This window comes from Silene latifolia, unplaced genomic scaffold (genome assembly GCF_048544455.1).
Source record: "Silene latifolia isolate original U9 population unplaced genomic scaffold, ASM4854445v1 scaffold_75, whole genome shotgun sequence".
Taxonomy (NCBI): Eukaryota; Viridiplantae; Streptophyta; class Magnoliopsida; order Caryophyllales; family Caryophyllaceae; genus Silene; species Silene latifolia.
In genome coordinates, this window is record NW_027413661.1 from 4,724,255 (window position 1) to 4,738,532 (window position 14,278).

Here is a 14,278-nt window from a genome sequence, read left to right on the forward strand (position 1 = left end):
TATGAAGGACCCACTGGAAGCTCTCATGCTTTTTGATGAGTGTGCAGATAGCCCAGAGGACGATGACGCTGCATTGGATTTGCTTGTTGACGATTTAGATGAGCGTGAGGGAGAGCAGGTGGAGCAAATGATCAGCACTCTTTGCTCCATTGAGGTAAAGGTACCGGAACGTAAGCCTCTTCCTTCTCATCTTAAATATGCTTTTCTAGATGACACATAGCAGTATCCTGTCATTGTTAGTGCCAAACTTAGTGATGATCAGCTGACTTCTTTATTAGCTGTACTTAAGAAAAACAGGAAAGCGATGGGCTATTCACTGGATGATATCACGGGGATTAGTCCCGATATTTGTATGCACAGGATAGAGCTGGAGGAGGATCACAAACCTTGCAGGCAGGGTCAGCGTCGGCTGAACCAGAAGATGCAGGATGTTGTGATGGCTGAGGTAATAAAGCTGCTGGATGCAGGTATTATCTATTCGGTAGGTAATTCTAGATGGGTAAGCCCCGTACAGGTAGTCCCGAAGAAAGGAGGGACAACTGTAGTTAAGAATGATAAAAATGAATTGATACCTACCCGAGTAGTGACCGGTTGGCGGATGTGCATAGATTACAGACAGCTGAATGCCGCCACTAAGAAAGACCACTTCCCCCTTCCTTTTATTGATCAAATGGTAGAAAGGTTAGCTTCCCACAAATTTTTCTGCTATTTAGACGGGTATTCAGGGTTCTTCCAGATCCCTATCCACCCAGACGATCAGGCCAAGACTACATTTACTTGTCCTAAGGGTGTTTTTGCGTATCGCAGAATGCCTTTTGGTTTGTGTAATGCCCCTGCCACCTTCCAAAGGCGTATGATGGGGATATTTTCAGAGTATATTGAGTCTATCATGGAAGTTTTTATGGATGACTTTAGTGTATATGGAAGTGATTTTTCTAACTGTCTGTCTAACCTTGAGAAGGTGTTGCAGCGCTGTATCGAGGTTAACCTTGTGCTGAACTGGGAAAAGTGCCACTTCATGGTCAACGAGGGAGTTGTCCTAGGGCACTTAGTTTCTGATAGGGGAATAGAAGTTGACAAGGCAAAGGTGGAAGTGATTCAGCAACTACCACCTCCTGTTAATGTCAAGGGGGTGAGGAGCTTCCTTGGTCACGCTGGCTTTTATCGCCGGTTCATCAAGGACTTCTCCAAAATTGCTAAACCACTTACACAACTGTTGCTTAAAGATGCCCCTTTTGTGTTTTCGACGCTTGTCTTTCGCTTTTAACAGGTTAAAGCGAGGCCTTAGTCTCTGCGCCGATCATACTGACCTCCCAACCGGGACTTGCGTTCGAGATCATGTGTGACGCGAGTGACTACGCACTAGGAGCGGTGCTAGGCCAGAGGAAAGACAAAGCCTTGAATGCTATTTACTATGCGAGCCGAACTCTGGATGAGGCTCAAGTGAAGTACACTACCACTGAGAAGGAGCTGTTAGCTGTAGTTTATGCCTTAGAGAAGTTTCGTACTTATTTAGTTGGGTCAGAAGTCACTGTTTTTACTGACCATGCAGCTTTGAGGCACCTCCTTGCTAAGAAGGAGGCTAAACCGCGGTTACTGAGATGGATACTCCTCCTTCAGGAGTTTGATTTGCAGATTAAGGATAAGAAAGGAGCTGAGAACGTTGTAGCTGATCACTTGTCGCGGCTGATGCGACAAGAAGGGGAAGATTCTCTCCCTATTGATGATTCTTTTCCTGACGATTCTTTAATTGCTCACATATCGTCTATTGTTGACCAGGAACCCTGGTACGCAGATATAGCTAACCGTTGTCGTGGCAAGCGCCGCCCGACCTTTCTTCTCAAGAAAAAAGCGTTTTAGTATAACGCTAAGCGTATTTCCAGGATGATCCTTACTTGTTTAAGGAATGTGCAGACGGTCTCTACAGACGGTGTATTCCGCAGTGGGAGACCAAAATAGTCCTGGAAGGCTGTCACTCCTCTTCATATGGTGGTCACCACGGTCCATCGCGCACCGTGGCTAAGGTACTTCAGTCTGGTTTTTACTGGCCTTCTTTGTTTGCTGACGCCAAGTCTTTTGTTTCAGCTTGTGATGCATGCCAACGATCAGGGAACATTTCGAAGAGACATGAGATGCCACAAAACGGCATCCTAGAGGTTGAGGTTTTCGATGTCTGGGGCATCGATTTCCAAGGACCGTTCCCATCCAGTAAAGGTAACAGGTACATTTTAGTAGCTGTAGACTATGTGTCAAAGTGGGTTGAGGCAATTGCTTCACCTCATTGTGACGGTAAGACCGTGATAAAGATGTTCAAAAAGATCATATTCCCCCGTTTTGGTGTCCCTAGGGTCGTCATTAGTGATGGGGGGATGCATTTTAAGGAAAAGAAACTTACTTCCATACTGTCTAGAGTTGGTGTCCAACACCGGCGTGGTTTGGGGTATCATCCCCAAACTAGTGGTCAGGTAGAGGTCTCTAATCGCGAGCTGAAAGAGATCTTGTCTAAAGTAGTTTCTAAATCACGGAAAGACTGGAGTCTTAAGCTAGATGACACATTATGGGCTTATAGAACTGCCTTTAAGACACCAATCGGTGCATCACCTTATAGGTTAGTTTATGGGAAATCGTGTCACTTACCTGTTGAGCTGGAATGTAAGGCCTGGTGGGCAATTCGTGAGCTTAATTACGATCCTAAACTGTGTGGTCAGAATCGTCTTTTGCAGCTAGATGAATTGGAAGAATTTAGGCTCAATGCCTATGACAGTTCGCGCATCTACAAGGAAAAGACGAAGAGATGGCATGACAAGAGAATCTTACCTCGGGAGTTTCATGTGGGGCAGAAGGTGCTGCTGTTTAATGCCCGATTGAGACTATTTCCTGGCAAGCTGAAGTCCAGGTGGAGTGGTCCATATACGGTGACAGCCGTCACTAAGTTTGGATCCGTGGAACTTGAAGACTCCGAGGGCCGCAGATTCAAGGTGAACGGCCAATACATGAAGCACTACCATGAGGCGAGTGAAGCGGACAACCGCGTTGAAGTCCTGCGCTTCGACGAGCTCGACGCGCCAGTAACTTGATACCAGAAAGGTCGTGCGGGACCTCTTAAACCAGCGCTCTCCGGGAGGCAGCCCGGACAGTTTTATTTGTGTTTTTGCTGAACTATTTGTTTTTCCGTTTATTTGCTTCCCTTTAAACTTTAAGTTAACATTTAGACGCTGCTTTGGAACAATTTCCGTATTTTCCTTGCTTTCATGCGTCCTTTGCAGGCTAAAAGTGGTCGATCGAAGGGTTTTGAGCTCGATCGAGCGCTTCTCGACGCTGGCCGCTACTCGATCGAGGGATGTTTTCCTCGATCGACCAGATCCATAACAAGGCTTACTCGATCGAGTGGCTTGTCATTCGATCGAACCCTTCCCATACACTGTTCACTCGATCGAGCTGTTCCAGGAGGTCGATCGAGCAGTTATGACTTCCAGCCGCTGTTTTTACGTCTGCAAGGCCGCTGTTGACTTTCTTTGACCTCCCATGTTCATGGTCGGTTTGGGGAGGTCCCGCTATATGATGTTTCGTAAGTTTCCCGGCACCACTCCTCCTTTCCCGTCTAGTTTGCATTTCTCTCCCTATTTTTGGTACAATGAGGGCATTGTACAGTTTGGTTTGGGGAGGTATGCATCCATATCTGTGTCTGCATGTTTCTTGCATTTCTGCTTGCACATTTATTTATTTCCGCATGCATTGTTGTTTTAATCAATTCTAAAAATCATATAAAAATCCCAAAATTCAAAAATTTTCAAAATTTTCATGTTTAAATTGAGTCGGAACATTTGAACATTGACGCTACATTGAATCCTTATTTTGAGCCTTGCATTTTCTTGACATTTAGCTGGCGTGTTTATGTGCATAATCTACGAGTTTTTGTTTTTCTCTTATCTGAACGAATAGACTTGATTCTTGATGTCGGCAAGCTACACTACATTCTGAGGTTAGAGCTTATTTAACTGGTGACATTCATGACCGGTTTCATTTAGAATGTGAGTAGTACTCTCTTTAAGACATGTAACATCAAATTGCATAAGCATGAGTCTAGTCTTCTTAATACCTGTATGCATTCGGTCTGTGGATGGTGACACGTGTTAGGAGAGGCAGTTCCCCTTGTTTCATTCTATCCATGAGCCTCACATAGCCAAATTGCCTTTTTGCCCATCAACTACTTTCTATAATTTTTCCTACCCTAGCTGAGCTAGTAACGAGTAGTTCTTGGAATGTGTTATTGCAATATGGTTATTTCATCTGATTTCAGAAGATGGTGGAAGAATTGAAGGGAAAGAAAGAAGAAAAATGTGTTGAGTTGTGAAAATGAAAAAAAAAAAAAATGAAAGAAGTGAAAAAAAAAAACGAAAAAGAGACAGAAGAGAAAAAATTTCAAAATGAAAAAAAAGAGAGGAATGAAAAAGAATGAGAATTGCTCAATATTTCACACTCCCATGCCTTATTTATATTTTATGGGGAGTCGATGATTTTTGGTGTTTATGAGTTTTGTGCATAATTTTGCACCGTTCATCTTACTGTTATAAGTACGAAGTTGGGATGCAGTCTATTTTTGGATCCGTTGTTGCTAGCCTAGCTATTAACCCCACATATCCAAATTCATTTTTGCCCCTTCCTACCCATTACCTCACTAACCCAAATGTAAGTCCTCGGCACGTGTCTTGGTCATTAGTATGGTTGGAATGCTTATGTACGGTTGTAGAGACTTTATTCATGTTAATTGCATGCATGTTCTTATAGATCGAGTTAGGTGAGTGTCTTGCTTCTTCCTATCTTTCACATATACGCTCACCCTGTACCTGATTTTGAGTGACGAGCGACCCGTGAGAGTCCGACATCTTTGAATCTTGCAAGGTCGACGGTTCAGTAAGCTTGAAATATTAATTTAACTCGTTTGCACTTTTCAGTTGCCACCTTGTCATTTTGTTGCATTAAATTGGTTCTATTGGATGATTTGTAGCTGATGCGTTGGTCCCGTTATATTGTTCACCCTTAGTTGCATTCACATTTGCTTGGGGACAAGCAAAGGTTTGGTTTGGGGAGATTTGATGCGTGTCCTTTATATAAGGTTTTCACCTCATTTTTACACGCATTTCTGTGCTTTTTATGTAGCATCTGGCTACAAATACCCCCGAATATTCTACTTTGGTCCGTTTATTGTATTTTGCAGGAATTGACCGAGGAGGAGCTAAAATGAGCCTTAATTGTCCCAATGGTATGCATTCATGGGAAATATGGAGCCGGAGCTTAGGAATTTCACACCTGGAGTGCGCATGAGCTGAGCAAGGGAGAAACACGAGTCCTGACGTGCTTATATAGCTCGATCGAGTGGTTTTACTGCTCGATCGAATGCTTTTTACATTGAAGTTGGTCGATCGACTGGTTAGTGGAGTCGATCGAGGAAGTTCAAACAGCAGTGCTCGATCGAGTGGATGCACTAGCTCGATCGAGTGACTTGGAGTTCGATCGAGTAATCATCTTACTCGATCGAGGGGTTCTCGTGCGCTTTAGTTTAATTCTACCTAATCTTTTATGGGCCTTTCATAATCAGTCCATAGGTTAGGTTTAAGATGTTTTTACAAAGATAAGATCGAGGAGAACACTACGTTACTCCTATCGCCTTTACTACGCACATTTCCACTGTTACTTTTGACAGTTCTTCGGATCTTTGTTCACTACTTTGCTACTCGAATTTCGGTATTATCAATCCATTTAATTCTTAATCATTTTTATTGTTCTTAATTCCTTTTCTTCTCTTTGATTTATAGTCGTTCAATCATCTTTTTATATTTGTCATCATGTTTAGTTTTGATTGTTTGGTTATCGTAATTGTTAATCTGATAGTTATGAGTAGCTAATTTCCTTTGCTAAGGCTATAGGGGATCCATGATTTGAAGGGAGAGTAATCGAATTACTGGGTTAATGCTAGTATTGTCCATGTTGTTAAAATGCTACATATAATTGTAATTGCCTAATTGAGTCGACGCAATTAGACCCTTATCCTTGGTGGACCCTGACCTGGACCGAAAGGTTGGAAGGGGGAGACTAGTAGCGAACAATAGAGTATTGCAGCGAGGACGAAAGTTAAACTGTTTACACTTTAGGGTGAATTAAGGACCGAAAGGTGACGTTCGCTACCCCTTGGACTGTATTGCATTGACCTGGGACCTAGATTACTCGACCGGACGATTGTGGTGAACCGCTTGTCTTAGCTATTCTCTTTATCTGTTAAACTCCTTTCTTTATTCCTCTTTTCTTTACTCTCTTTAGTTTAGAAACCACAAATTATAAACCCCGATTTGGTTACTTAGACGAGCCTAGTTTTAGCAGTCAAATTCCTACCTCTCTGTGGATTCGACCCGACTTCCCTAGCTATACTAGTTAGTTGGCCAGTTGGTTATTTTTGACAGGTACGCGACAGCCGTGTCACGGTCAATGACTATGCTCTCACTGATTTTGCAATCAAGTGCCTCCAATTTCTCGACATTCTCAATCATGTTAAGAATGTGTGGGCTAACCGGTTGGCCCTTCTGGAGTTTCGCATCAAAGAAGCGACAGGTATGCTCATAAGTAACGATTCTCGGTGCTTTTGAGAACTCATTAGTGAGCGTGGTGAAAATCTTGTTTGTACCTTGGGCAATGAAGCATCTTTGCAAATTGGTTTCCATTGCAAAAATGAGTACGTTCTTTATCGCACCCGCTTCCATGACGAAATCACTATAAGCAAGTGACTCGTTAACTCCTGCATTGGGGCCTGGGTTTATCGGTATTGGCTCAGTTAAGTACTTGAGTTTACCGTCAGCAATGGCAGCATTCCGTAATGATGCCTCCCAGTCCGCAAAGTTGGACCCGTCATTTTTCAGTCGAGTGAACTGATTCATGTGGTCCATGAAAGCATTTAGCCAGGACTCGCGTCCAAGTGTGGCACTTGGCATAGGGATTTCGTTATTTCCAGCCATTTGTTGTAAGCAGTATTATCAAAATAAAACGTATTTTACACTGCGAAAAGAAGAATAAATATAATAAGCATACTCATCGTTATGATTTAAGTCTAATGCAATACTGTTATAACGCGAAGACTCAAGCATTTATACAATTAACCTCCCTCAAGAATTATATAAATGATCCCAAGACTCAATTATCTGTAAATTGATAAGCCAACCTTTTGGCTAATTCTACTATTAGAATTCTTGGTCGATAAATTTCTATAAATTCTATCTATAGTCCATCATAATCACGAGAAACTCTTCGGATTATAATGTTGAGGTAAACTAAGTCAACATAAATTACTTACCCAACATAGAAGGGGTCATATGGAGAGTAAGGTCCTATATGCCTACCGACGAAGAAGGGATTCATAGCTGTTTGGCCTATAAAGACTAGTCTCAATTTCAGTTTTAGAGGAAGATCCCATCAACTTTATTTTAATTCATTTTAATTGAACTAATATCTAGCATGCGAGAATGAATAAACTAAGGTGATGGCTTAAAATTGTGTGACATCTGTATGTCTATGAAAACTAACATCCAAACTATATGAGTCAATTTTCATGCATTTTAGTAGGTGGTTTGGTTTAGGCGAAATATGATGCACTAACTATCATGTGAGTGAAAAGCAATAAGAAAGGTAAAACGTAAAACAAAAATAAAGTCCTAGTGTGGCCTATCTACCAAAATGAACATAAATACAACTTTGGAATCCATCCTTGGACCCGAGAAGCTTGTCTTGATGTTCCATCTTGGTCCATGTAGGGGGAGTGAGCAATCCAATCTCCATCTTTAGTCTTCTCGAAATTACAATTTAAAAATTACATAATAAACCTTTTTACATTCTAATTTCAAAACCATAATACTTAAAGAAATCCAAAAGGAGATATGAGATCTCAAAATTACATTAAAATTATGTTTCCATCATTACGAAAACATAATTAACTAAGGCCACACTAGGTATTACAAATTACAACCGATTGCAAAAATACGTAAATTAAACCATTCAACGATTCATTTAACTAAACAAAAATGCATCAACTATAAAATTAATCATTCAAGACATAATTCCTTAATTATGTAGAGTAATTTATCCAAACCACTTATTTAAATGATCAAATTATGTGATAATTCCTCAATTACTCACAATAATTTCAATCTTAATACATATTAATCTTGTAATATGAATTAATCTAACATTATTTTAAACCTCTTTAATATAATGTAGGTATCCCAAAATTGTGAACTGTTTCACAACAAACAATCATACATTATATATATAATGTATAATAATAATTGGCCAAAATAAACAAAATTTTTTTTTTATTACTCTCGGCATAACAAAAAACAAACAAAAAAACAGTTTTTTTTTCTTATAATGCACTCGGCATTTCCACAAATACAAAAAAAAACAGAATTTTTTTTTTCTTTTTCACTCGGTAATTACACAAAACCGAAAGAAAAAAAACAGATTTTTTTTTTTCATTGCTTGCGGCATATGCCCTAAAAAAAACAAAAAACAAACAACCTTTGATAATGAACAAATTTGTTTAATGTTGCTACTAGAACAAGATTGGCATAATCATCAACATTTAGATTAATGGAACATGACCTTAAACAACAATTTATTAATAATGTGTGCCAAAATCTATATTAATAATTTCCATTTACATTTCAATTTAATTCTAATTAAATCAAAACATCTACAAATTTATCATATTATCATCTTAACTAATTAAAACAACAATATGAATAAATCAAAATGGAAACAAGAACATTAAAACCGAAAAATCAACTCGGCAAAAAAAAATTGATTCGGCAAAAAAAAAAAAAATTTCGGCCGATTGTTTTTTTTTTTTTTTTTTTCTTTCTCAAAAATTTATGTTTCAATCCATTTATGAAAATCATACAAAAATAATTTCGTGGCCTATGCTCCGATACCACTTGTAGGATCCTCCACAATTATCTTCCCGTCGAAAGGGACCCTGATTTTCTGGTAAAGGGTTGAGGTGACGGCCTTGATGGCGTGAATCCAGGGGTGTCCCAGAAGCATGTTCAAAGAGGCATCGATGTCGACCACCTGAAAACTGGCTTGTCTTTCCAAGGGCCCAGTTGCAATGGTTAAGGTGATAAGCTCCGCAACCTTATGACGAGTGTCGTCATAGGCGCATACTCTTTGGTTAGTTCGGACCAAATCAGCTTCTTCGATACCCAGTTTATGAGCCATCTTGAGGGGAATGACATTAACCGCGAATCCGTCAGCCACTAGAACCATAGGCACATTCCCCTTGAGGCATTGTACGGTGATGTACAAGGCCAGGTTATGGTTTGCCCCAAACGGAAGGATATCTTCCTCAGAGAAGATGACCGGGTTGTTCAGGTCGGGGACATCCCTTGTCATATGTGCCACCACTTCTTCAGGAGAGGAGGTAGAGGGAATTGTCAACTTTCCCAAGGCTTGTAGCAAGGCCTGCCAATGTTCGAAGGATGTAGCAATCAGTTGCCAAATTGAAATTTCGGCCTTTGCCTTTTGCAGTTGTTTAAGGATTGAGTTTTCAGGAACCTTGGGTTGAGTGTCCATGTCCGGGACAGCCTGGTCATTAGTTGTTGGAACGACTATTGAATTGTTTGGGATTTGGTAGGGGGCGTCCCGATCGGGTAAGATGACCGATCTCTTTTGCTTGTGTGCCCTTTCCCGGAATCATGTAGATATCTTCTTCGTCGTCTCTTCATATACCGTTGATTTCGGGATCACGAGGATACCATGGAGAGGTATTCCTCAGTGGGTAGTTGTTGTGAGGGAAGTTTTTGTGAGAGTAATTTTTGTGCGGCCGATTATTGTGGGGTTGATTATTATGGAGTTGATTATGTGGGGTGCGTGCTAGAACCGTCGTGGGAGCAATCCTTCCTGGTGGGGGTAGTTTTGGATGTTTGGAGGACTCTCCCTTAGACGCGGTATTGGTGTTGGTGGGCTGAAAATCAACCGGTGGTAGGCGTCCTCAAGTCGGGTAATCCTTTTTGAGAGACTGACTATGGCTTCCACAACTTGTTGGAACATAGCGAGTACGGTTGCGGTGCTGAATACGAACATCCCGTCCGGGGTATCATTCTCGAGGGCGTTCACCTCGCCATCAATAAGTAGGATGAGGTGCGAGCAATCCAAGGTTAGCTCGTCATCAGAGATGGCACGGATTCCCAAGGGGGTTTTTTTGTTGTTTGGTTTGTGGGTGAAGGTAAAGGTAGCTCTCCTTTCTCGATCATGTCTTGAATGATGTGCTTCAGCTTAAAGCAGGCTTCCGTGTCATGACCCTTTCCCTGGTGATACTGGCAGTAGGCATTGGGATTCCAGAAGCGGGTTTTCTTAGCCTAGGACGAGTCCGGAGTGGGTCCAATTAGTTGTAGTTTTCCTTGGTCCATGAGTCTTTTTAAGGCACTGGCATAGGTTGATCCCAAGTTTGTGAATACCCTTTGAGGATGCTCAGTTTTCTTTGTGGTTAGTTCGAGGAGATTGACCTCATCGATTTTGTTTTCCTGGCCATAGGGGCGAGATCCAGCTGATGTAGACCCCTGATAGCCTCTACTAGTGGTTATGGCTAGGACACCCTTACGGAGATCATCTTCAATGCGGGTACCGAGGATTTGTAGGTCCCGGAACATCTTGATGTTTGATATCTCAGCAGGTTGGCATAAACTAGGCGGAGTTTGTTGACAAATTTCTCCACCAAAGTTGATTCAGTCGGCTTACTAACCAGTTGAGTGCTTACCTCCTCCAACGGGTTAGGATTCCATAAATCCTTCCTTATCATTCTGAGTCAAGACCTCAAGAGTTCGGGTGTTAGCTTGGATTTCGACGTTTTTGGCATACTGTTTGGCGAATTCAACGACGACTTCGTCCCAGGTGGTAAGGTTCTTGGGTTCGAGGGAATAGTACCACTGGCGGGGAATCAGTTCCAGGGATGACGGGAAGATCTGAGTGAAGAGTTCCTGTTTGACCCCCATAATGGCCGTGTAATCCTTAAAGGCCCGAATGTGGTTGAGTGGGTCCTTCACTCCCTTGAACTTGGGTACATCGGTCAAGGTAAAGTTGTCGGGTAGTTTATCCCAAACGGGTTCGCATCTTCGATTGTTCTCAAGGTGGATGTTGTTATCACGGGCTAGGAGTTGTTCCTCCAAAAGCCTGAGCCTTTTCTCGGTTTCAATCAAAGGCGAAGTGTTGTGTTCTCCGGTTTCCTTGTTTTCCAGGGTGTCGATACGGGTCTCAAGACGGTCCAGGGTGACCTTAAAAGAGGTGAGCAAGCTGGCTTGTTGAGCAGTTGTAACATCTCTGTTGTCATTATTGTTGTTGGATGAAGCTGAAAATAGGGTCATGGCTCTAAGGCAGAAAAACGGCTCACATCACCTCAATCCGACACGGTTTAATGACTAAACACAGACAACGCAAAGGACGGAAAAATAGATCAGACTCAATGCGACGAGGGCAACTGTGTGTGGTGCCTCGCTGCTGACTGGATTTATAATGTGACGGTGTTGACCGGGCTTTGATTCGCGTTCAATGTAGTCGCGTGACGTCGTTGAATGAGTCTCGAGGTGAGATGACTCATAAGTAAAGACCCATAAGTATGTTTGCTTCGACTCGATAGACACGAGGCGGAATTGGAATGGTGGACTGAAGTTTTCGAAAATAGAGATTTTCAAAAAAATTCGTTTGTCGCTTTATGAACGGCTCCCGAGGAATAGGGATTTTCAGAAGTCGACCAGTTGAAAAGGTTGTCTTAAGTTTGTTTTAAAAAAATGGTTCGAGTTTGAGTTGGCTCTGAAAACAATGTACTGTTTCCAAAGATAGTTTTTTGAAATTCAAAATTGTATGTTTTCGAAATCGAGCTTTGAAAGGTTTGAAAAGGTCTCGGGGACGGTGTATGGTCCTCAGGGGTTGAAAATGTTTTGAGAAAGGGGTGTGTGCCTTTCTCGGGTTTTGAAAAAGCCATTGTGTCAGCGCGAGACGGGTTAAAATACGTGTCTTAAGGCGGCGATTATAACGGCGTAAAAAGGTGCCTTTCAAATGGTTGTAAAAACCGGGTTTGAAAATCGTCATTACGACGGCCTAGAAAGGCGTGTTGAAATGGTTGTAGAAAAACGGGTTTGAAAATCGTCATTACGACGGCCTAGAAAGGCGTGTTGAAATGGTTGTAAAAAATCGGGTTTGAAAATCGTCATTACGACGGCTTAGAAAGGCGTGTTTTTTGAAATGCAACGGTCGGCGAAAGTCCGAGGTTTGAAACGGCCTTTATAACGGCGCAGAAAGGTGTTTTTCGAAAGTTTGAAACGACACGGAAGGACTTATGATCACATAACACATAAGCACTCGCAGTTTCATTATATTATGCATAATGCTGACACGGGTTTTGGCTTAAAAGGGTGGGTTACACACCAAGCGATCAAACCCCGATTTTCGAGAGGGATACCAATCCAAAGAAAATGTGTAAGGAGGGTGCCCTAGCCTCGTGCTCAAAGGTGATGAAAGCTCTTTGGCGAAACAGAAATGTGTAACGTCAACGGTATGCTTGACTCAACCGGGGTTCAAAACACGGGGATGAGAAAACTCACGCCGACGAGACGTGCCAATTGGTCGAAGAGGGTTAAGTTGTGGGCCCAGACTAGGAACCCGACTATGACCGTAATAACAATTATTGCATTTTAACCAAGACCTCTTTCGAGTCTCACCATCTAGGGATCACAAAGACGCAAAACTGTACTAGTTTTCCCTAGCGGAGTCGCCAATTTGTGGACATGAACCCACCTACACGCCAAGCCAATTTGTGGACGTACAGCGGTCTTTTGAAATCCATGCTCGGCGGCGTAAGAATGCTTTCGACCGGATCGTTTTAGATCGGTCGGTTTCTTCTCGGCAAGGGTCTCGAAACGATGGAAGAGATGTTCGGAGTCACCGCCAAGCATTTTTGGGATGCTTCGAACCTGTTCGAATCCACTTTATACCTAGGTCAACCAAGGTAAAAAGCAGTGTTTGACATAGGTACTAAAGATAAGGAGTCGTCCCTCTTTAGCATCCTATCTTTAGAATGACTCTCGTACGCCCTGGATAAGGTCGTCCACTATCCAAAGTTTCTGAGTAAGAGGTGAAGGTACGTATTGGGAACCCCTTTAACCGGACACCCAATCCCGCCCGCGGTAGCGGCCTCTACTGATCGATCTTGGTTTGTTAAATGCAAAAGTTGATAAAATGGGTAAATGCATGAATGCGCATCCACATGTTTGAACCTAACAAGTGAGTTTTCTATGTCGCTTGTTTTATCCAAGTATCAAGTATTTGATGTCAAGTTGGATTTAATGTTGATTTGCATGCAAGACAGAAACATCCATTTACCGAGTTAGGTTTGTGGCGCATAACGTGATCCATTTGTCTTAATAAGGCGTTTTGCAAACACAATGTAAAATGGGCAGATTCGTCATCTGATCCGTTCTGTATTCGCGTTAACCAAAGTCAAGATCGTCCTAGACAAGTGCTGGAAGGAAACAGGGTCTTCATCAGTTAGCCTATATAGGCACGAGCCATTAGGCGATACAAACAGGCCTGTCTTGGTTTGAAAATGGGAAAATGATTAGCCTGTTTAGGCACGGGTCAATAGACGATTGAAGAGACGTCTTCTGACCCTTAAAGGGTTTCTAAAATGGTTTAAAAAGAGGGTGTTTGAACCCGTCTTGGCTTGAAAGGGTCGTTTAGACCGCTTTTGTGTTGATATGAAGAACGAGACTTTAATAATTATCATTATTTTGACAACATTCAATGTCGGGTTCGGTTTTGCAAGCTTGACATGATTAGTTTTGAAAACGATTATGAACTAATTGTTTTATGTTCATTTGTTTGTGATTAGTCAATGTTTATCATCGTGCTCGGGTTAAAATCCGACATGGTATATAGAACCAAGGATGATTTTGTATTCATGACTAATGCATTTGTTTTGAAAATGTAAATAAATGAAGTAAATGGTTTTAAAATACCTTTTTGAAATGTATTATCACTGAAACAGGGATTAAACCGTCATGGTATTAGGAACCAAGGGTGAAAGATATTTCATGGTTAAAAGTTTATCGTAAAAATGATTTGAAATATTTGAAATGGTAGAAACCGATTACAAGCAAGAAATGAATTAAAGGGGAAGATGAAACCAAACACGGCTGGATTAAGGCCTGAGAGGAACTTTAGGCGCGAGCCCTGTTGCTATACA

At 41.7% G+C, this 14,278-nt stretch overlaps 1 pseudogene; it reads left to right on the forward strand.

Annotated features, from left to right (window-relative positions):
- The window catches only part of LOC141640245 (uncharacterized), a 199,841-nt pseudogene that overhangs the window by 40,312 nt on the left and 145,251 nt on the right, over positions 1-14,278 (forward strand).